This window comes from Cyanistes caeruleus, chromosome 10, assembly GCF_971803275.1.
Source record: "Cyanistes caeruleus chromosome 10, bCyaCae1.hap1.1, whole genome shotgun sequence".
Classification (NCBI taxonomy): domain Eukaryota; kingdom Metazoa; phylum Chordata; class Aves; order Passeriformes; family Paridae; genus Cyanistes; species Cyanistes caeruleus.
The window spans coordinates 23,001,779-23,026,035 of NC_141710.1; the positions used below are offsets into that span (position 1 = coordinate 23,001,779).

General features: G+C 42.0%; 1 long non-coding RNA gene across 1 annotated transcript; it reads right to left on the minus strand.

Annotated features, from left to right (window-relative positions):
* Positions 1 to 551: 551 nt before the first annotated feature.
* Positions 552 to 15,391, minus strand: LOC147651379 (uncharacterized). Its single transcript, XR_015274343.1, has 4 exons — positions 15,174 to 15,391; positions 13,904 to 14,094; positions 13,664 to 13,773; positions 552 to 5,900 (listed from the first exon to the last, which is right to left on the minus strand). It is a non-coding gene; the product is annotated as an uncharacterized LOC147651379 (long non-coding RNA).
* Positions 15,392 to 24,257: the final 8,866 nt, after the last annotated feature.

The window sequence follows — 24,257 nt, forward strand, 5'->3', positions numbered from 1 at the left end:
TACAACTCTTGTGTAATTACAGCCGAGTTCACACCCCCAAAACAGGATCCAACCCCTGCTCCAAGCACTGCACAGCAACAGTTGGAGGCAGCTGGAGGAGATTCCAGCCCTTGAATCAGAGACCCCGAGTGCTCCCAGACAGAAGGCAAGAGGAGCAGGTGACGTGGAAAAACTCCAAAGTATGATACATGCACATCTGAAAAGAAATACTGAGATCTTGATGGCTGCTGGGTCTGACAAGCACAGGCAGCCTGGCAGGCAATCGCCCTCACCCCAGCTGCTCAAATCCAGCGAGCATCCCCAAACCTGTGCTAAAAAAGCAGGAGCTAAATGGAGCAGAGAAGATGGCCAGGGTTCAAATCCACTTGTGGCAAGGCAGACGACAGGTTTGCAGTCAGGGAGACACGGGGAGAGCGATGCTCTGGGTTGTGTATTACAGTGCAAATAGATTGCAAACAACTTCCTAATCTCGGTGCCGTTCAGAATAAAGCGGAGTTAATTAAAGCTGGCAGGACCTCTGAAAGAAATACAGCAGTCACCGTCAACAAGTATTTGCGGCAGTCACACATACAGAAATCTTGTTTATTATTCTGCAAGTCTGCCTGCTGAAGCAGACCATGAAAATTTTGGCCAGTGACACAAAGCAGCGCCTGCTCGCTGAGATAGATGCACTGTGCAAAGCCTGTGCACTGAAACAATGGCCTTGGAATAAAACACTCCTGCTTTTTCCTCATGGATCCTTCCCACTAGAGCCCAGTTAACCAGTTCTGTTCGTGGACTTGGAGATCAAGCATTTATAAAAAAATCCTAAATATTTGCCTCAAGAAGTCATTTAGCAGAGTGAATCCCTGGCATGGAACGCGTCTGATGCTTTGCAGGGGGGAGGAGGGAATATTTTCTCTATTTTCTTGCCATACAGCTTTGCTCAGAATCAAGATTTAAGTCAGTGTACGTCCATGTTCTGGGTTACAAGACTGTCCCAGAACTGGTTAACTATTATCCTTGAAATTGCTGCTTTTTAGGAATATTTTCCTTAGTAATTTGCACGGGGTAGTTACTACATATGCACATAGTACAACTTAATGCACTTGGCAGCTCCCAGCTCAGCATCATTTCCTCCCTTTTGTTCCTGCAGTAACTTTTCCAGCTCATTTGAAACACTTCCATCACCCTGACACAGACACTGATGGAGGGAATCACGGAATATTCCGAGCCAGGACCCACAAGGCTCAAACTCCAACTCCTGGTCCTGCTCAGGACAACTCCAAGAACCCCATGCCTGAGAGTGTTGTAGAAATTAATCCAGGTGCACTTTTGTGCACCCAGATGGCAGCCAAAAAAATCCAAACCCAACATTCCTGAGCCCATTCTGAGGTGGGACTGAGGAGCAGAGGGAAAAGCAGCTGCTCCTTCCTCCCTAACCAGGCTGAGAACACCCACAGCTGCCAACCCACACATGAGCACCACAAGGACCTCTACATTCCCTTCATCCTTCTCTAGATGGTTGCAGTGAGCTCTTGAGAGCTGTTTTCACACCAGCCTGGACAGACAGAAACTCTTGACCCTGATTTAGCCCATTTCTTTTAGCTGAAAACAAACAAAAAAACAAACCCTTGAGAAACAATGACAATTCTGTTCCCCAACAAGAACTTTGCCATGTCCACCTAACCAGGCTCTTCTCTTAGGTAGCCACAATATGAAATATATTTGCTATTTTACTCAATGTTATGATTGAATTATAAAACTCTGCCCGGGTTCCTATTCAATAACAAGACAATTCACAGGTGATATTGTCACCTGGAGCCCCTCTGAATATTCCTGGATATTTGGTTTGGCAGCAGCTCAGTTCCCCAGAGGTGCCTTTCTCCTCTTGGACAAGGTGGAAAGGGAAGAATATCTGACACTGCCAGGAAGGAAAAAGTTTTGAATATGTGGACAACCACCAAGCTGATGTAAAAATATCTTTTATTAACCTAGAGAATAATGAGAAGCAGGGTAAGACTCTGTACTTTGTTGTTAGCCCCTATACATGCTTTCTGAGAAATGCTATTGATGTGCTTTAATTACTTTTTTTGTGTTAACCATGCACTACTGAAAGGACTGGGCTTGTTTATATGATCTCCAGCTCAAATATGAATGTAATTGACATTTCTTCTGATCAAAGGGAGGGAATTATTGCTGTGCTGAATTCAAAAGCAGCTTTCCCGTAACAACAATGCAGCTCCAAAAACTCTCATTACCATAATGTAATCAGGTCTTTACAGGAACGGGATCAAATGCACCTTTGCACACTCAAATATCCAAGGGATGTTAATTATCTTGCAATGACTCCATTCTGGTTTAGGCCAGGCTGGTTTGGAGAAGCTGTGTGGGGTTTTTTTGGACAAAGCAGATAACACCTAAATGAGCTATCTACAGCTATTGCAAACAGCTGTTTGCCTTTGGAAGGGGGTTAAGAAATTTGGAATGTTTAAAGCCAGAACTTTTCCCCTAAATATCTTCCCCAGGCTGTGCTGGAGAGAGTAAAACATGTCTAGACTGTGAGCAGTGCAAATAAGAGGAGGATTCATCCCCAAGGAGAGGTTTGCGTTGAGCCCACAGGGAGTGAGGCACAGAGACAGCAAAAGGGTCAAGAACCAAAAGTGTTCTTTGCCAGGCTTAAGATTTCAAACTCTGCATCAGTCAGATCCCTGATCAATCTGGGATTGGTAGCAGAGATGAAACCAGTGTCTCTCCTGGAATAAACAGGTTTTTTTGGGATGAGGTGAGAAGTGAAGAAACTTTTAACCACGGTCACAACAGTAAATTCATCAGGAATAAAGGATTCAGGCCTGTGCACAGAAGTGCTGCTACAAAACCAGCAGTAAAACAGTGATAAAATCAAATTTAATCTCACATAACCAAGTTCAAGATTGGCTGCACTCCTGGACAACAGGAATCATCATCCTCCCAGCACCTCGCTGGGAAAGGCAGCATTCCCTACACCACCACCAACTTTCCTGGGCATTTGCCGTGCTCTTGCAGAGGATGACACGTCCTAAAAGTGCCAGGGGAGAGTGTTGGTGGGAGTGTGCAATCCCCACGGTGAGAGGCTGCCTGTGCTCACTAGGAAGGGCTAAATCAAGCTGCTCAACCTTAATCCCTGCATTTTTATAATATTGAATCAACTCTGGCCCCTGCAGAGCAGGAAAGGGCCAAGGACAGGAAATTGTGCCCCAAACAAGAAGGGATGGACTCGGGAGCCTGTGCTGAGGCTGGAACCATCCACATGAACAGAGCCTGCAGGGAAAGGACAGCGTGATGGGAGCTGACACCAGGGAGAAAACAAAAAGAATGTCTGCAGAAATAAAAATAAAAGTTTATCTTGATGCAGGAAGAAGAAAGGGGACCAGTGAAGGCGTAGAGAATTGATGGGGTTGTCAGTGCCAGAGACAGCAGCAACGATCCAGCAGCTTCCAAGAGGACTGGAAGGGATAAGAGATAAAGGATGGGAGATGAAGCCCCAACAGCCTCGATAGCAGATAAGATGCTGGGCATTTGTTTAGGAAGGACAGAATTTCAGAAATATCGCTGAAGAACTGACAAACTTCGGACACAACAAAACAAAATCTCCAAGATAACTCCAAGGAGCTGGGCTAAGCAAGGACAGAGCCACTGAAATTGAGTTAATTTCTTCTTGATGGTTATGAAACTACAGAGTCACTGCAAAAAATAATTTAAAAAATATATATATTTCCTCTGAAGTTCAGGGTTTTCAAAGAGAAAAGTAACTTCCTGAGCTCCTTTGAAAATCCAGGGCTGAATACTGACATCCATTTGTTCTAGTTAAGGTATGCAAATAAAAATGTGTTCATGCCCAAATGCAAAACCTTTCAATGCCTGCTGCCTCCAATTAATAAATTAAACCCGTTCCTGCTGTAGCTCAGCCTGTCACAGACAAGGGCTGGCTCAAGAAGCTACACAAGGAAATGAAATTTGAAAATGTTGGTTCCTAATTCTGGAATAAATTTTGAGATAATGAAATAGCTACCATGCTGTTCCACTCGAAATTTAATTCCAGAGCAATTCAAATGCAGTGCTGATTACTCTGTCATTTTGGGGGGGAAAAACCCAATCCAAGAGGATTTCGACCCTGACATTTTCAACTCCAAGAAAACTGAAAACTGCATCTATATCCCCACCAAAAGCAGAGGGAGGAAAATATCTTGAATAAAACCGGTTCTTTGAGTTTCCAGACACGGCAGCCTTGTACATAAATCCCCCCAAAATAAAACTTGTAATGTTCCAAATCCAACAGACACAAAGGCTGGAGGCTGCTCGAATGCACCGCAGGCACCAGCCCTGCATAAGCAGGAGCATTTTCTGATACAGCCATCAGGCGTCTGAAGCAGCTTTGAAAGAGAATTCCTGTCTCCAGCTCCTCAAGCAGAAGCCTGAGGGTGTCTGTTTTTAGACAACTGCACTTTTAAACTCCTTAAACATTTTAATGTACGGGAAAACCACATCGCAAGCGACTCTGAACCGCTTTTACCCCGAGGCTTGTAACAACATCTGACTGTGGGGAGGGGTGTGAGGAGAGGAAAAGCCTCCTGTGCTGCAGAACATTGCTGTGGGTGGCCCCAGAGCAGAGACCTGTGGGCATCATTTTGTCCACCACCACGGCTCTCACCTTGTCCAGGTCCCTGTCCAGCCACGAGCGGCTCCAGCAAGGAACAGCCCTGGAAAACTTACTCCAGTGGTTAATATTCCTATCCTTCTCCTTTTTTCCTTTCTCCTCCTTCTTCCAACCACTCAGATTTTCCTCTCAACCAGGCTGTACCTGGTGCCTCTGATTCAAATCCTTACCAAGGAACAAACCTCATTTCCCCCTCAATGATGTTGTTGGTACTACAAGGATAAACTCGGAGCCAACTCCTTAAGTCATTATTCATGTGTGGAGTTCCCAAACTCAGTAATCATCCTGACATCCCTCCTCTGGCTCTCCTGCAGTTTTTCCTCTCTCTTGAACAGCAGAGGAGCAAAACTGGACACAATATCCTGGTATGGGTAGGACAGGGGGAATGTCTTTGAACTGACAGAGAAGAGGTTTGGGTGGGATATGGGGAAGGAATTGTGGAATTGGGGAAGGTGGGTGGGAGGTCCTGGGATGGAATTCCCAGATCAGCTGTGGATCCCTGGATCCCTGGCAGTGCCCAAGGCCAGGCTGGACAGGGCTTGGAGCAGCCTGGGACAGGGGGAGGTGTCCCTGCCGTGGCAGGGTGGGATGGGACAGTGAAGATGAAGGCTCCCTCCATCCCAAACCTTTCTGGGATTCTACACAGAAACTTTTTACTTTTATCCTGCTAAAAGATTCCCAACCAGGTAACTTTCCTGCAACTAATTGGGAATAAGAGTCCCTGCACCTTTCCTTGTCTTTACAGTGATGTTTATCCCATCCCCAATCATTTCTCATCACTCTGCTCTTTTAAATACCTCTTTAACCCTGAGGGAAGAAACAACCCTTCAAATCCTATTCCTTCCCCAAGCATCTGCACCATTCCCAGACTTGCAATTGGCCCAAACCAAAACAAAACTACCAATACTCCACATCTATCATGAAAATAATACAGTAGAATTGAAAAAGGGAGGAAGGAATAGATTTCTGCTTTCTGGGAGATGTAATTCTTCTATTAAAGGAGTTTTATGACCAAATTTTATGCGCAGCAATGCCTACAGAACAGATATTTCCATATGTTTGTTCCACTGGAAAGTCCTTCCAGCCTGCACAGGCACTTGAATTCCTCCATCCATCCTGCATTTCCTTGGAGCCAGTGATAAGCAGACCCATCCGTAAGGATCTGGGCCGTGTTTTTCCATTTCAGCTGAGAGCTGTCTGAAGGTCGCAGCATAAATTACATTTCCTACAACAAATTTTGATGGGCTGAATCAATACCCATGATCAAGCACCTCAGGCTGGCTCCCAACAAGGACAGATCCCCATTCCTGTCAGGAATTCCTCCCGTTCTTTAAATCATGGCTATCTCCATTATTCCTCTGTCAAAATAACCCTGGGTTTGGGACAATACAACAAAACATTTCCTGCAAAGGATGACATTCCTCTCCTAACTCAGTATAACGAATTCCCTCGGGATTTTGCCACGAAGGTAACAGCAAATAAAAGGAGAGAAATCGGTAGAAAAATCATCTAATTCAAACCTATTTAAAAAAAAAAATAAATTAAAAAAAAATTGCTCTGCAAGAGAACTAAAGACTTAATTTGTTTAAATGTACAACTACATTCACAGTCCTGTGATGGAATCCCAACACTTCATGAAGTGCTCTGGATATTTAGGGGATTAAAAAATATGTGGAACAAACCCACAGGCATCCATGTGCCTCTAGGATGCACCACTTCAAATAATCAGGCTTAAATGTGCTTATTTTTCCAAATAGTTTTGGGTTCTCATGGCTATGGAAGGTGTATTCCAACCTCTCCATCATCCACCTGAAGTGAGGTTTTAGTTGTTGTCTTTCCAGGTCATTTTTTGGGGGAATCACTCAATGTCAGGAGTTTTAAATCACATTTCTGGAGAGTATTTCCCATTTACTGCTGGCTGTGGGAAAATGCTCTGTGCACTGGCAGGTGACTGTTACAAATGACTCAAAACCCATTCATCCCAAAAAACCCAAACATTTATTTAAATGTGGGAAAAAAACCTCCCCAAAAAACCCAAACCCACCAAGAGAAAAACTGCAAAGCCACACAAATAAACCCTAAAACCAAACCACCCACCCCCATCACCAAGGAATGCCTTCAACAATACCCAAAACAAGTAAATTTAACATTTTTCATTGGAAGTTTTGGCCAAGCTGTGTTTACTCCCACTATCACTAGTCAAGGAAAGGAGATTCCCTCTGTAGGAATGCCCTAAATTTTCCTCTTGTTTCTCTCCTAACAACCTCCCCCTTCAATTAAGGGCCTGACTTCAAGAATACAGAATACTTTCTGCAAAAAAAAGCACTTCAGTTGTTTAAGCACACATGCATAGCCCTGGATTTGATTGAAGTGTTTTCCTGAGTGTGTGCATCATCCCAAAATTGATTCCAAGCGCTCTGAATAATTAACCTGAAGCTGGACACGGGATTAAAGATTATGATTAAAGATCTGGCACTTAATTTATCAACAGGAGCTGGCTCCACAAACGCCTGCACATCCACATGTGCTCTCCAAAGGCTTCCTGGTGATCCCTGTCAGCCAAGGGATTTAGAATCTATTTAATAGTGTGGAATTTAGAGCAGAATACCTTTCCTGGCCAGATATGGATCGGTCCAGAAAACTCCAAGAATGGATTTTGTCACATGCTCAAAAACACAACAGCAAGGTAAGGGCAGATGTCTTGTACCATAATTCAGATATTGGGCCGAGATGTTTAAAAGCCACAGGCATTACTGAAATACAGTTCAAGGACAAAATCTCATCCTTTAAGTCACTGAAATACATTGGATTTTTAGGAATGGGTCTTGAGGACACCTCATCTAACACTGGGACATAGGAAGATGGAAGTTTAAAAGCATAAAATTATTGATAACAAAGTGTTTCCCTGACATATCAATAATTGTATTACAAGTGTAATTATAGGAAATTAATTAATATATATTAATATAGTGTAATTAATGGAAAAATAAGACTGAATCCGTCACTTCCATCCCATCCAAGCCATCCTGGGATTCTATGACCCTATGAAAATACAGTTATTTTGCAGATTTTTGGCATTGCATTGATCCCATAGAGGAAAATCAAAGAAGATGCGAGCACTGAGTGGAGTCACTGCACTGGACCACACCAGAAATAATAAACAACGCCCCGCCCAGAAATAATAAACAACGCCCCGCCCAGAAATAATAAACAACGCCCCGCCCAGACCTTCAGAGTCCAACCCAGCAACTCCACCACTCCAAAACACTCTCCCAGCTGAAAACCAACTCTTTCTCTCCCAAGACAGCCCCACTGGGACTCCCCAGCAAGGTGTTAATCTGGCTGTGTGAATTCCTGCCGCTCCCAGCACCCCAGAGATTTTGGGAAGAGCTGCCCACTGCTTGGTGCTGTACAGGGCTCTGCTCACAGCAGCTTTTTGTTTAAAACCCCGCAGTGTCAGACTCATGTGGATGTGGAGCAGACACTGCTGTCGCCCCAGGGCTGCGCTAACCTTGCACACTTTCCTCACTGAACACATTTCAAAGACAACAGATTTGGGGTTTGGGTTTTTTTTCCACCTCAAGAAATAATCCACATTTCCTTCCCAGGGTGAGAAAAGCCCCAGGGCTCCCCTCTCAGGAGTTTAACCAGATCAAAGCAAGGGCCACTGGTGCAGGAAGGGCAGAGCACTTAAAAATTCACAGCCTGCATTAGGAAACCAGAGAAGTTCTTAAAAATCCTCCCCAAACGCAACATCTGCATCTAAGGGAGTGAAAAGAACAGCTTGAAAATTAAAGAATTAGCTGGGTGAGCTTGTAATTAACCCCAAGAAGAGACGAAACAAAATATTTCAGCACTGCTTTGGGTTAATAGAGATGAGTTTGGGAGATCTCGTGGCTCTGCAGCCAGGCAGGACTGAGAGAAATATGATGAGGTGCAGAGAAAAAAGCCAGGAGTGTCCATGCCAGCTCAGGAACTGAAACTATCAAAAAAAAAACATGCAGTCAAAACCCATCTGAAAAGGAGCTGTTTCATTCCTGGGGATGTAAGTGTGTATTTCAAAGATGAATTAGAGTTGAATAATTTAATTCCCAGCAGTCACAGTTCACAATACTTGGCAGACTTGATCACTGACCATTTATTCTACCCCCCAGCCAGCACAGGCACCAAAGGACTGGGAAAACATCCATGCAAGGATCAGCTTTCACCACTCTGCACTCCAAACAATTACTCCAGAGCGAACTAAATTATTACTTACACAATAAAGTGACCTCTCCTAATTACATAAGATCAGGGAAGCTACACTGAAAAACCCTCAGGGCTCCTTTTCTGACTCTTGCTGCCACCCAGCTTCACCTTTCCTTCCCTTAATTCTCTTATCTATAACAGAGGGGTGAAAAAATATCATTGCCTTGAGGTGCCTCCATATGAGCTGCTGGATCAGAGCTGAGTATTGTACTGAGGGTTATTAAATAAAACTTAACAGGCCCTAACCCACTTCTCAAGAATTATTTCAGCTCACCTAGGATTTTAAAAGAAGTAGAAGAGGGAAAAAATCACACATAAATCTCATCTCTCTTCTACTTCTGTAAAATGATGTTTTTCACCCTGTTGTTCTTTGGGAGGTTTTTGTTTTCATTATTTTTTTTTTTTTCCCCCACTGTGAAAGCTCTGGAGTAAATCCCACCCTTCCTTTCCTTTTTTCCTGGAGTGGAATGTCAGTTGTCGCTCAGCATCCAGAAACCAGCTTGATCTCCCAGGCTCTGTGTTCCAGAATTCGGAGTGATAAATGATTCTGCCTCACCCCCAGGAATTTTAGCTGTTTGTCTTTGGGGTTTACAGGGATGAGTGACTGAAGGAAAGAATACATTTTTCTTCCCAGCTTTGCATTGTATAAAAAGATTCCAACATAAAAGTGGCACTGATAGCAGCAATACTTCTCAATAAAAGAGCTGCTCATAGGAATTATACAGGAGATGATACAGCTTCAAATGAGGATATAAATCGTGTGTTAAACTCCAAGTTAAAATAATCACTTCTTTCTTTCTCTTATTTTTCATTTTTCAGGAAAAAAAAAATTGTCTGAATTTCAGATCTAAAACAAAATCACTGCCTGATCTACCATCTTATATTCCACTTAAAGATATTTATACCAAAACGTGTCTGAAATGTTTTCCAGTTGCAGGTATCCCACTTTGCGGGGATAATTTCTCAGGATTTAAAACCAAGGAACGATGAGTGCTCCAGGGATGAATTCCCTGACTTTGGGATATGCACCCATCCATAAGGGGCTGGTACAGGAAAAGTTGTATTTCTGTATTTTTTTATGCTCTGTCCAAGATCATCTGGCACCAAAACCACGCCACTGCTGTATTGACATGCAAATATGTCATGGGATAGACATTAAATAAGTTAAGGTCAGAGTAAAGTAGCCACAATGAAATCCATGGGCTTTTCCCAACATTTCACCAATGTAGGACAGATAAATATTTTAAAAACCATCAATTCTTATTTTCCAGCAGTGCTGCAGAAGAAAAGCCAAGGTATATTCTGTTTATTGCAATGGATGCACACAAGAGCCTTCCTGTTGGGCTGGAGAAACGCTGGGAATACAAAAGACGTGGAATTCATCTGTCTTTATTCCAGTTTTTATGTGTACTGACCAATAACAGCTTACCCCACCACAGCAACATGTTTATGGTGACATGCGCAGTTCCCACTGAATATATTGGGAGGGAAAGACACTGTGCTTCCCAACCAATTAAAATTTGAATTAATATCCTTTTTCAGTGTTTCCTTCTCCCCACATCCTCCCAATGAGGGTTATGAACCCAGAATTAAGAAAGCACAGGGCCAATTTGAGCACATCAGAAGTTGAATTCCACACAAAAACCACCAGTTATCCCAGCAGCCAGACTCCAACTGTCCCACCTATTCCTGGTTATAAAATCCAGGCTTAAACAAACACACCTGACCTCACTCAAGAGGTTTCATAACCAGGGCAAGCAATAACTCCATAACCACATTAAATGTTAACATTTAAAAATCACCTGCAGAAGGTTAAAGCAATAAAGTGATGGATTGCAGCTGGAGCTTTCCAGTACACCCAGTTGAGCAGGAATTTTGACTTGCCAGGGATGTAATGAAGTCTCTCGTTTAAGGAATTCTCTCCTGGCTGCTGCAGGTCAGCAGTTCTGGAGCAGCAGCAGGAGGAGTTGCTGTGCCAACACACGCCCCATTATTTTTAATATTAAAAAAACCTTGCTGGAGATGAATAGATCTTAATCCCTGTTTGGAATTAAGCTAATTAAAAGGTAAGATTTCCTTAATGGTCTAAGTATGATCCAATGGGGGAGATAACTGGCAGAGAGAAAATATTCCAATGGATGAACATGAAGACTTACAGCAACAGGAAAAAAACCCAGATTAAAGAGCAATGGAGAGCAGAAGTTTGGCTGCTGCCATTCCAAACTCTCCAAGAGCTCATTTTGTGTCTGCTCCTAAATGGAATTCTTAGAATTTCATAATACGAGGTGCCACTTTCGCCTCTTTGCTGTGGCTCGAGGAAGGAGTTTGCGATAGCAAATAAAATAATTGGATTTTGCTGATGATGTTTGAGAGTTGTTAGGTGGCTGTAGCAGCCACATTAAATATATAAATAGTAACATTAACACGTAACGGCTACGTAACGGCTACGTAACGGCTACGTAACGGCTACGTAACGGCTACGTAACGGCTACGTAACGCACAACTGAATAAATTGAAAATAAATTTAAAAAAGAAAGAAACCAGAGATTCCTTCCACATTTTAAACAGCACACATTCCTGGGTGTCACCCCCACAGCCAGGAGCTGTCACCAGCCTGTGCCACACACGTCTGCTCCCAGTTAATTGTCTGCTCAGCTTCTGTCCCTTTCACCAGGGCTCCGAGCGGGTGAAGCGCCTGTCACCGCTCCGTTCCAAGCCCTGCAGGGAAGAACTCAGCCCTGCCACATTCCCACTCTCAGCGTGCCATCTAGTGATGGCAGAGTCCATCCCGCTGGAATCCTCCTGCTCTGAGCTCGGCTTCCCTCTTCACACATGTTCCCAAGGCAGCACCGAGGCAGCCAGGACAAGATTTAGTCTCTGTCTCGCATCCCCAGCCCGTAAATAAAAGTGGCTCCCTAAGGACCTCTCCTCACATGGCAAAATTGGATGGCAAAGGCAGGAATGCACGCAGAGAATAAAGCAACAAACCAAAACAGAGCCATGGCAGGGATTTTCTGGGAATTTCATGAGCAAAGATGAGCAGGGGGCCAGCGCAGGTTTTGTTCTTTGCCAGCGGTGGCACTGTTGTGGAGGGATGGGGGATGGAGTAAGCGGGAAAACAAAGCTCCCAGAGGATGGAAAAATCACAGGAATGCATGCACAAATGCATTTTAATTCCCCTGGGACTGACAATTCCCTGGAATCATGCAGAGAAGACAGCGCTTTTTGGTTTTTTTGCAGAAAACTGCAGTATTCCAATGGGAACAAATGAGATTATGGCCCATCCCAAACAAATCCTGCCAGCAGCCCAGATTAGTCTTCAACCTAAACTCTGTTTTACTTTTGTTTATAAACAAGGATTAGTGCTTTCATATGGCTTGGAATAACATCCTGGATGAGTCTGAGGAGGAACTCAAAACCAAACTGAATTTCCAGGTGACATTCCTGAAACCACACAGACCCAAGCACGTCCAGCCCCAGCCAGCAAAAGGAAAATAATTCATTAAAGCCATAAAGCTTTAATAACCTGCTAATGACAGCTTTCATTTGTGTTGTTATCAAGAGAAAATGAGGGATTATTTTTCTTTTTTTTTTTGCATTGGAGCCATCTTTACCCCTAAAACATTCTGCATGTCTGCCATAGAAACCACCTGTCCTTGTTAATGGTGTCATAGTAACCAACACTCAGGCAGAGGCTTATTAATACCCTCAATCTCCCGAGAGAATCACCAAAAATCCCAGAAAAACCCAACCTTCCACACCACTTAACTCCTAATTAGCATTCCTGAAAACAGGGAGCACAGGGAACAAGTTTTAGTTGACTTCAAGCTGACACCACTCCATTGCAGTGGACATATTTTGGAATTCTTTTCCTTAAAATATCAGAATTCCCCATTTATCAGTATTTTAGCACTGACATTGCTCCAGAAATCCTCAGCTTCTGCTTTGCTGGCTGGCATATTTTTTCTTTCCCTTTTAGCAGTGCCTGGGCATAGAAAACCAAGTCCTTGAATCATCCCAGTGCTGAGCAAACCTCTCCCTTTAATGCTCATTTTTTCTAACAGTTATTTCCCTGATTTCCCCACAGATTAGAGACCAAGGAATGCAAATCCCATCTTGTCTCCTCACAAAAAGCCCCACTAATTATTGTGCAGGTGGGGGGGGGTCAAGCCCTGGGGTAGAATTACACCCAAACAGGTTCACCCAAAGAGAATTGGCTCTCATGCTCACATATCACAAATATTTACAGCCCAACCACCTCCTGCACCACCCAGCCCAGTGCCAAAATTCATTAATCCACCAGCCCCAAAATCCATTAATCCAGCAGGTCTTGGCTGAACCCCCAACTTTAATTTTTAGTATTTTCAGCAGCTTTGCCTGAACCTACTCACCCTGAATTTTACACCAAAGCCAGACATTCAACTTTTTTTTCCTATGAAACAATAAATTGAATCTGACAAATTAATTATCAAAGGACACTTCATTAGCCAGAGTACCTAATAAACATCTCCTCTGAAAAGATTTGGGCCAAAATGCAGTTGAAAATATAAATTCTGCTGGTTTTTAACACGTTAAAGGACACCAAACACATCGCCAAAGCTGAGGCTCCGACCCAGAATCCTCGTGACACAAAGAGGGACAAAAACTTATTTATACAAATATAAAGAAGGAGAAAAAAGTCATAAAAAGTATTATTGTAATCATCACAAAAATGGCAACCAAGAACTCCTCCTTCCCTACCTTCTCCAGGAGATGTGGTACTTGGGGACACGGTTGAGTGGAGGGCTCAGCAGTACCAGGAGAATTGTTGGACTGGAATATATTGGAGATCTTTTCCAGCCTAAATAATCCTGCAAAAGCAAAAGCCAAACTACTCCTCCTCCCCCTTAAATTGAAGCCTAAACCTAAACCCAGCTGGGCCTGGACCCCTCCCTCTGGGCCCACACCAGGACTGCGTGATCCCATCACCCCCTGACTGACCTCACCGCTTTTCCCGCAGATTGTCACAATTCCTGTTGCGTTTTTGGAAACCTCACCGGTGCCAAAGGAGCCTCTCATGCCCCAGTCCTCCATCAGAATCTCTTCAGCATACGGAGATGTTGTAAAATCGAGGTGGATCAGAAACTTTTGTGCCATTGAATCGTTCCCACCTCAAAGCTTGGGTTCAGCTGCTGGAGACAGAAATGAGCAATGGTTTGTTGTCCAACCTCCAGATTCCCTGATCAATCTGCCAGTCCCCAGTGTATCAAACTTTTAGTGTGCTCTAAAAATGAAGAAGTGGATGTGTGTCTGCATTTTAACGGGTGTTTGTCATCCCCTAGAGAACAATTATTTCAGTATTTGTCTGCTGACAGCGAGGCATTTCTTTAAACATGAACCCTCCAGAATTTAAAAGACTAGGGTGGAAGATTTCTGGTTTATATCACACAATATTTTTGCTTAAAAAACACCACTTTTTAATCCAAAGCCTGACCCAAAGTTCCCTTAAAGTTAGAGGCTGGCAGATATGAGGATGTTGACTTGCAAATTCATTCCTCTAAGACTTGTCTCTAGCATTATTTCACTATTTCAAAACGAAAAATTAAGTTTCCCAATGGAAAGCTCTGACAGGATCATGACTATCTGTCATTTAAAATGAAAATGTACTATTAGGTTTTATTGTAGGATGGATCAAGAACTCTCAAAAGAGAGAACAGATCATTGTGTTTAACAAATCCCTGGGGAGGAGCTTCCCAGAGCAGTGTGGGTTCCTTTGGCACTGCTGATCCCCCCAGATGTGGGGTCCTTTTAAATCCTCCTTGGACACAAATCCCAGCCTAGATCTGAAGAGGTTTGAGGCTCAGTTATTAAAACACTGCATTGTTTCATAATTTCTATATACTTTTAATAATTTACTCCAAGAGATTTTTTTTTTGCTGTGATATTTTTGCAGCCTCTTCATCTCTCAGATGCTTCACTTACCCTTCATATGTTCATGTGCTTTTAAGCAAATTTCTCTATGAAACATTAATGTATCATCATGTAGATGTACTCTGGCCAGAATGAAAGTCAATTTTCATTTACTGTGATCACCATTTTTTATTTTTTTCCCCCTTCAAGAACCACTTTTTTTTTTTTTTAATTTGACGTCTTGGGGTGTTTCCAAGCTGCTGAGATCCTGTGTGAAAAATCCCAGGTCAACAACACCACCAGACATTCCAGTTTTTCAGTAATTATCTCTGTTTGAAGTAGTGAAAAATTTACTCCTCACCTTTTTCATTTGGTATCAGATCTTCACCTGCTTTTTTTCTCCTTTTTTCCTGTTTATTTGATCAAATATAATCTGGAGGAGATTTTTGTTTGTTTATTTGTCTTGTTCTTAATTTGCCAGCTTAACAGGCTTAGTAGCAGCTTAACCACTCCACTCTCAATTTTCTTGGTGTATCCTCCTGCCCACCTGGACTGCTGGAATTTAACTTCCAGCCAGTCAACATCTCAGTCTTCCAAGGAACTTTATTTTTTCCTAATCACCTCTAATGTCTCATGGGCCATTACTCCTGCTTTGCACAACGGGCTCGGAGCAGGCAATTAGCTGAGGGTGAAACCTGCAGCAATTAGGAGCAGCAGCCATCTGCAGCCACACCTGGGTTTTTGGGGACAGCACCACCCAAGGAGAGCTCAGCAGAATTGGGAACAACATTTTCCCTTTCTCAGATCTGAAATTTGGATGCTCTAATGAACGTATTTTTGTTTTTGGACGAGGGGAGCGAATCGTGCTCAATGTTGGAAATGAGAAAAGCTTTGAAATCATCAAAGTGGAGCAACCTGGTCTGGTGGAAGTGTCCCTGCCCTTGCAGGGGGGTGGAACTGGATGAACTTTAAGTTCTTTCCCAACCCAAACCCAGATTCTGTGATGGAATTGTAAAAGCAAAGAGCCCCAAAATGCTGAGTTTTGGATGAGTCCACCATGAGCAGAAATGGAGCAGGACAGTTCTTCTCTTTGCAGGAAGCAAAGATCAGTCTGCAAGGCTGGAATCTATAGAAGAGAATTTTTACAGGTATTTTTAATTCTAGGATATTCCTTACTTTTCAAATAAAAGGAAACTTGAACAAGAAAACCATGGGAAAGACGAGGCTGTGGGATATTTGGTGAACCATTAATTATACCCAGTTCCACTAATGGATCCCACTGAAGAAATCCACCTTGGTAAAAGTAACCATTCAGAGGTCAGAAATAAATGCAAAAATGCACTTAAATATCTTTTTTTTTCCTAAAATATTTTTATTTTCTTTGTAGCTTCAAACAACAGAAGGAAGAGCTGGGGACAAAGGAAAATCAAGCAAATGAAATTCCTCTCTCTGACAAAAAATATCTTTCAAAGTATCCCCCTTGTTTTTCTTCTAATTAAGCCATAATTAGAATAGTCCCTGTGATAACAGTAGAGTTATTTTTATTGCTACTTAAAATTTTGTATGACAATTTTATTTTCAATGGGGAAAAAGGGAAAGGTGGAGAATTCATCCCAGGATAGTATTTCCAGCTGTACCTTCCCATCTTTGGGAGGCAGAAAGGAAAACTTTGTCCCTGCAGAGCTCAGGATGGAGGAGAGATGTGTTGAGTGGCTTTATTTGCTTGGAAAATGTTCCAAACTTGTGTGACCAAGGCTCTGAGAAGCCTGGCCCAACTCTGAAGTTAAATCTGACTTTTTTTCAGTCCTGGCTTGGCCAGCTGTTCTCCAGAGCATCAGCAGAAGTTTTCTGAGCATCAAGGAGCAGTTACATCATCCAGGCTCAAACTCTTAAAGGCTTTTGTTGATTTTATTGAGTTAAATCAGTATTACTATGATGGAATGAGATTGTTGAGCTGAATAAAGTAAAACACAGAGTTCAGGCTTTGTTCTCTTCTTTGTTTCTTTGTTTTGATGCAGCACCAGCATTTTCAGGAGAGGAAACACCAGCAAGTCCAAGATTACCAGAGTCCTTACAACATTCCCACAAAAGGGTTATATCAAAATATAAACTGTGCCAAGGAAGGCTGAATGAGTGGGATCCGGAAAGGTTAAATATAAATACATATAATTAGAGCTTGATGCTGACAAGAAATTGTGACTTTCTTCCTCAGAAGACATTGCCCTAAAACACTAAATTGAAATAAAAGCAGATATTCAGTCCTGCAATCACCATAGGAGCTGGAGACCTGTGATTGTATCAATCAGAAATAAGCTGAATACAGCTCTGTAATCCCTCAGTCGGTTCTGTGTTCCTTCCTTCTAGATGAATGGATAGACATTAGTCAGAAATGCACTGGGAAAACTGGAATTTCATTATTGCATTGAAAAATCGCTTCATTCCCACTGCAAAAAAATCTAAGCTCAAAATTGAAGGGAAAAAAAACCCCAACTTTAAAAATGAAGCAAAAAGAATAAATCTCTGTTTTCATTCATAGGCAGGACTGAAAAATGTGTTTGGGAAAGGAATTATTTAAATGCTCTAGATTACATTTGATTGGAGGGGAAAAATTAATTTCTTCCCCTGAAGGGAAAAAACTAATATGTTCCAAAGTGCAGTAAAAACAGAGCCATTCCGAGCTGTCATTTGCAATTAAAAAGAGAAAATATTTAATGGGAAACAGTGAACACTTTGCAATGGCAAAATTGCTTTTAGCCTTTAGAAAACTCCCCTTTTATTAGAACTTCCACAGTCCTTGTGGCGCAGGGAAATTGGAAATAAGGATGGAGTGGCCCAAGCAGAGGTTGAAGATGCTGGAATTTGGCACATGGGGGCTTGGAGAATCCTGGGATGGTGGGAGGTGCCTCTGCCCATGGCATTTGATGATTATTTATTCAGATTATGGACTTTTTTTCCGCTTAAAATGTATAATTAATGATTTCCAAAATTTCTACAACTTCCATATTTGCATCCTCACAACAGCCTCATGAACTTCAACTGAGCACACAAGTGTAGGAGGAAAACAGGGCATGAAAAAGGGAAAAAAGTCAATGAAACTATTTAAAATTTGAGTAAATCTTAATGTGGGCTGGAAACCTTGAATGCATTTTACAACCTCTGTTCGCCAGAATATGAATGAGTTCATCAGAAACATGAAACCAGGTGAAACAAATCCTCCTCTGCCTGTAGGGCAGTGATGGATTTATGGGGGTTTTTTTTCCCTAAAGGGGTGGCAAATATGGAAATCCACCCACATTTTAAAAATTTTTTTTTTTTTTTTTTTGGATTTGTCTCTCTCCCATTTTGGTAACACTATAAATCTCCATCAACCCCTTTTATTGAACTCCCCATGTCCTGATTAACAATCTAATGGCTCTGAGAGATGAAACCCATTAATTTTGATTAAAGGCCCTTAAAGCAGGCACTAACTCTTCCTCCAGTTCAGGTGGAATTGCCTTAATGAAGCAAAGGTGGCTGAAAACAGAGGTCACCACATCAAGCTGCTCATGCCCAGGGTGCTTGTAGTAACTCCTCACTCCTGCTGCTACTCCGAGTAGTAACTCCTCACTCTGCTGCTTTCCAGAGCAGGAATTTCCCAATTCTGCTGCTTTCCAGAGCAGGAATTCCCTATTTCTGCTGCTTTCCAGAGCAGGAATTCCCCAATTCTGCTGCTTTCCAGAGCAGGAATTTCCCAATTCTGCTGCTTTCCAGAGCAGGAATTCCCTATTTCTGCTGCTTTTCAGAGCAGGAATTCCCAAATTCTGCTGCTTTCCAGAGCAGGAATTCCCTATTTCTCCTGCTTTTCAGAGCAGGAATTCCCCAATTCTGCTGCTTTTCAGAGCAGGAATTCCCTATTTCTCCTGCTTTTCAGAGCAGGAATTCCCTATTTCTGCTGCTTTCTAGAGCAGGAATTCCCTATTTCTGCTGCTTTTCAGAGCAGGAATTCCCTATTTCTGCTGCTTTTCAGAGCAGGAATTCCCTATTTCTGCTGCTTTCCAGAGCAGGAATTCCCTATTTCTGCTGCTTTTCAGAGCAGGAATTCCCAAATTCTGCTGCTTTCCAGAGCAGGAATTCCCTATTTCTCCTGCTTTTCAGAGCAGGAATTCCCCAATTCTGCTGCTTTTCAGAGCAGGAATTCCCTATTTCTCCTGCTTTTCAGAGCAGGAATTCCCTATTTCTGCTGCTTTCTAGAGCAGGAATTCCCTATTTCTGCTGCTTTTCAGAGCAGGAATTCCCTATTTCTGCTGCTTTTCAGAGCAGGAATTCCCTATTTCTGCTGCTTTCCAGAGCTGGGCGCTCCTCAGGATTTCCTCAGGTCATGCTGGTGGCAGGAAGGGGATGTGGCATCATGATGGATATTCCTGACAATCCAGATTAACAGGACTAAAAAAATATTAAAAAACCAAATAACAAATAAAAAAACCAAAAAAAAAAAAAACCTCACAAAACCAACCAAACAAAAAAACACCAAAAAAACACCAAAACAAATAAAAAAGCCTCATCAACCAACTAAAAAACAAACAAAAAAAAAAACCCACAAAAACAAATAAACAAACAAATCCACCAAAAAAAAATCCAAAACAACCAACCCTATGGAAAGTTAAGAAAAATTTTATTGCCAGAGACTCAGCTGAGAAAAATATTTACTGTGGTGATGAAGCTCAGAGATGCAGATCCAGTGGTTGGAACTGGGCAGAACTCCCCTGTCCACTCTTGTGCATTCCCACACCACCACTTCTCTTCCTATACATAATAAAATGGACAGGATTTTAATAAAATGTCAGGCTGGTAATAAAAGACCATTTTTATCTGACCTTTCAGGAGACGGTAACTGAATTTGTAGTAAAATGAATCTACAGGCCGAGTAGAGCAGGGCAAGAAATGGTTTATTGTAGTGATATTTGGGATATTTTTCCTCCCAAATTAGGATTAAAAGTAAGAATCTATCAATTTCTCATAAGATGATTATCAATAAACAGATTTACAGCAGTTTGGTAAAATATTTTCTTCCTTTCTCTTCAAAACCAGTTCAGTATTGAGCTGTCTGCAGGAAAAACTGAAATTTGAAGGAAATTAAAGTTTGAAGGAAATTTAATTTGAAGGAAAAAATTAAGTTTTTCTTTAAGACACATGAAAAGAATCCCAGGATAACTGAGATTGGAAAAACCCTCCACGGTCACGGAGGTGCCCAGTCCCCACCTCATCCCCAGCCCAGAGCTCTGAGTGCCACATCCAGGAATTCCTGGGACACCTGCAGGGATGGGGACTCCAAACCTCCCTGGGCAGTGTTTAACAACCTTTCCATGAGGAAATTCCTGCTGATGTCCAACCTGAGCCTCCCCTGGAGTTCATAAGACCAAGGCTGCTTTTTCCCCTCGTGTTATTGATAAACCAGGAGGAGCCGCACCTGTTACAATGAGACCAGGAGCTGGTTTGAACTTTTCAAGCCCAATTCCACGTTTTCCCGTTGGATGAGGGCATCCACAGCCTGGTGGGTCTGGATGCCAGCGGATCCATGGAGTGCAGCTCCTCCCAGCAGCTGACAGATGTGAGGAGAGGGCTCCCAACACCACACAAGAGCCACACGTGAGCTGGCTCTGCCGCTCTGACCTTCCAGACCTACAACCCCAAGCCAAGAAATGGGTAAAGGCCTCATTTGATCCTGAAATATTCCTCATTTTCATGGTAATTTGTGAGTCAGAGATTAGAAATGTTAACCAAGCCGCAGTATTTATATAATTTCTAGCGTGCTGTAGCATTGCGTGCAGCACCAGCAGCAATTTGCGAGGTCATAATATGATTCTTTTAAATATTCCTGATTCCAAAGCCTGTTTAAATCTTCTGCTTTAAAACTGTAATTAAAGCTTCCAGGGAAATCCTGTCCTACTCCCTTTATATTACCCAAGCCCTCCTCTCACTCCTCAGTTGCCTACACCAGATCCCACATAAGAACCTGAAATATGGATTTGTCTCCTACACCTGCCACGGAATATGGGCCTGGGATGGAATTAAAGTTCTCCACAATAAATTAATTTCACATAGCAGATGGCCAGCATGGATTTCAGCTCGATGTGTGGCAGCCAAGTTGATTTAAATCAACTTGAGGAGAGGTAAGGCTTTAATCAGGTCAGCTGACAGCTATTAGAGCAAACCTGATTGAAAAGCAGAAATTTAGGGAAAATAAATCCGCCACCAAGCCGACCTTCCCCTCCCATGGGGAGCCAACAGATAAAACTTTTAAAACATTCAAATGATTCTGGTTTGGGTAATAAGATTTAGTAGAGCATGGCAGGCTTTTATTTTGCTGTTTAGCCTCCTCTGTGCCTTTTTAGTGGAAAAGGTGCCACATAAAACCGAGCACCACGGAACAAGGGAAGAGGGAAAAGGTCCAATTCTTGGCTGCCTTCAATCAATTTTTAAAACCGCTCAAACGAGACGTAAAATACTACGAAGTGAAAATAGCTGTGTTTTATACTGGGCTTGCACAGCTGTAAATGAAAATAAAGCTGAAAGGAGAGAATTTGTGCAGCAAATATTTCCTTTTTTCCCGTCTTAACGTTACTTTTAACCATTCTTTCCACAAAAAAATCTCTTTTCTAAGCACAGAGATATGATTCAGGTGAGTTTATTGAGCCACCTGAGGTACCTCATTCGTGGTTTTTAATAATCAAATATAAATAATTAAATACTTTTAATATTTTATTTTTAATAATTAAATTTTTAATAATTTCAATTTCTTAATGATTAAATAAAATAATTAAATATTTTTAATAATTAAAATATGGCTCTGGAACAGCTGGGCTTTATCCTTCAGGTAGGAATGAAATCTCCATCCTGCTTTCTCTCTTACTTTGAGCATCTTCTACACAAAGCTTGTTCAGAAATAGATTTTCCAGCTTGTTGGCCAGCTCCAAAACTTGAATATTTATTTTCACCTCAAAATCCTGATGAAAGGAACACTTCAGAAGAATTTTGGGGAAACACATATTCAAGAAAGAGACTGACTAGGAAATAATAGATTTTTTCAATAAAATGGGATATTTGTACACTTTCCATATTGAAGAAGAACAACCTGAGACTCAATTTCATGTCCCCACCAGCAGCTTCTCAATGTGGCATGGATAAATACATCTGAAAACCAGGAATCATTAAAAGCCACCAAGAACTGATAAAGTACAGATCCAACCGGACCAATCCTGTTCTAGTCCCAGACAAGACAGAAAACACCTGCAGTGTTGTTTTAATTTAGTGTCAGGATTGCTTTTAAAATTATTTTTTGACCTGCAGCCTTTGTTTCATAAATCACAGAACACCTCAAGTTGGAATGGGCACGTGGGATCATCAAGTTCCACTTCCATATATTTATATATAAAATATTCTGTGTATTTTTCCTGTAGGAAGTTGTTAGAAAATCAAGTGGATTCATTCATTAATGCTGGAGGTGAAACTGCCATTTCTCCTGAGGCAGATTAAGATTAAAAAAAAGTTGTTTACATTTGATTTGGCTCATTTTTGCATGCCCTTATTAAAAATACTTTCCCAGGATCACTTTCTGTTGCAGGCTGCCATCAAACCACACTTCCAAACCTCCCTGTCTAGACAGAAAAGAGGAAAAAAAAATATGAAACTGTGGGGTGTGGCATTGATCAGGAGGAGATTATTCTGGGGTTTTTTTATTATCAGCATCGAGCAAGGACCTGTGTGTATTGCTCACGCTCTTCAAGGTCACCCCACCTCACCTTGCTCTGCGTGGATTGACTTGGATGAGACACAAAATTCAGGATGCAAGCAGGGGGTGCATCTGTGGATGAGGGTGCTGGGGTCAGACTCTCCACCCCAAAAACCCTGAGCGTGGAGCACCCAAATCCCACGGCAGCAGCATTTGGCAAATCTGATTTATCCTACAAATTCCTGTTTAAAATATCAGCGGATTGTTGGAAACCCCAACGTTCCCCTCACGTTCCTCAAGGCAGGAATCGCCATTGTGTGCCCAGAGCTGGGACAGAGGAGAGAATCCAATACTCTTTTCTGATTTATCTGTTTGTTTCTCTTTCCCCATTTAGCTGCTCTCCCCCAAGTTGTGATTCACAACGTTCCAACCACTTGGGAGCCGAAAGCCGTGGCACAAAACATCTTGCACAATCAAACGCTTCGAGTGGGTCTTCATCATCAGATTACATTGAACTTCAGACTATTCATATGTAGAAAAGATTGCAAAATCACAGCTTCAGATGGCTTTGCTTCATTAATGGCATGAGCAGCCACAATTATCGGGCTGTTGTTTCCAAGAGTGAGTATAGAAATACAGGGACGGACACAATATCTTGATTTATTGGGTTGGGTCTTTGAAATGTCATCTCTGAGGCAACTTTTTTCCCAGGCACCTCAAAAAATCTGTTCTCAAGTTTTTGGGGGAAGAAAAATAAAAGTCACACCAGAAAAATTGAGGTATTTTTGTACTGGCGTGAATGACAAATACATATCCAGAAACATTCAGCAAAGTGGATTATTTTTATATTTCCTTAATTCAATGAGGCTGAATAAGGTGAATAGGAATAAAGTGAGTCAAGAGATTATTTGTTACAATTGATATCTCTGTGTGAATGGGATTTCCAAGTCCTAGAAAGTCCAATTTCAGGTTGACAGCGCTGTAATAACAAGAAATTCCTTCTGGGATGTTTGCTCTGAACCATTCTCTGCTCTGGAATACAACAGGCAGCCCCTTCTCCTGTCAAAGGTGCAAATTAAATCCAGTGATATCCATCCACAATGCACCATTTTCATGATGAGTTTACTTAGGAAAAGGTCCTGAAATCTGGCAAAAAACAAATCTGCTCAGACATTTTTGTGATGAATATTCCATGCGTGCCACCCTAAAAATCATGGAATCACAGAATCAGTCAGGTTGGGAAAACCCGCTCAGGTTGTCCAGTCCAACCATTAACCTCAGTTCTTAATATGAAAATCTGAAAACTCTTAAAACCACCCCAAAACTCTGAACCAGGGGCCTCCTGCAGTGGAAATCTCTGCTTTTAAAGGGTTTCTTTGGTCCAGGAATTCTTTGATTTCCCATAAATTCTGTTGCTCACTGGGTGTTTTCGGCTTCGAGGATCTGCATACATCTCCATATGTAAATAAACCACTCATATAAAGACACGAGGTTGGCAGGAGTGTATCAGATGTTCTGATCCGCCCAAAATGGTTGCTTTTTTTTTTCATGGATTTAAAAAAAAACAAACCCCAGGACTTCCATTTTTCCTGGAAAGTTGTGATTCCCACAAATCCCCACGTAGGGAATCATCCTTCCTAATGGGCCTCTATTGTGAGGCCTTTAACGTGCTTAACAAAGAACACAGGAAATATATTTTGTCCCAGGCCTGAATTTTCATATATTTAACATTTGTAC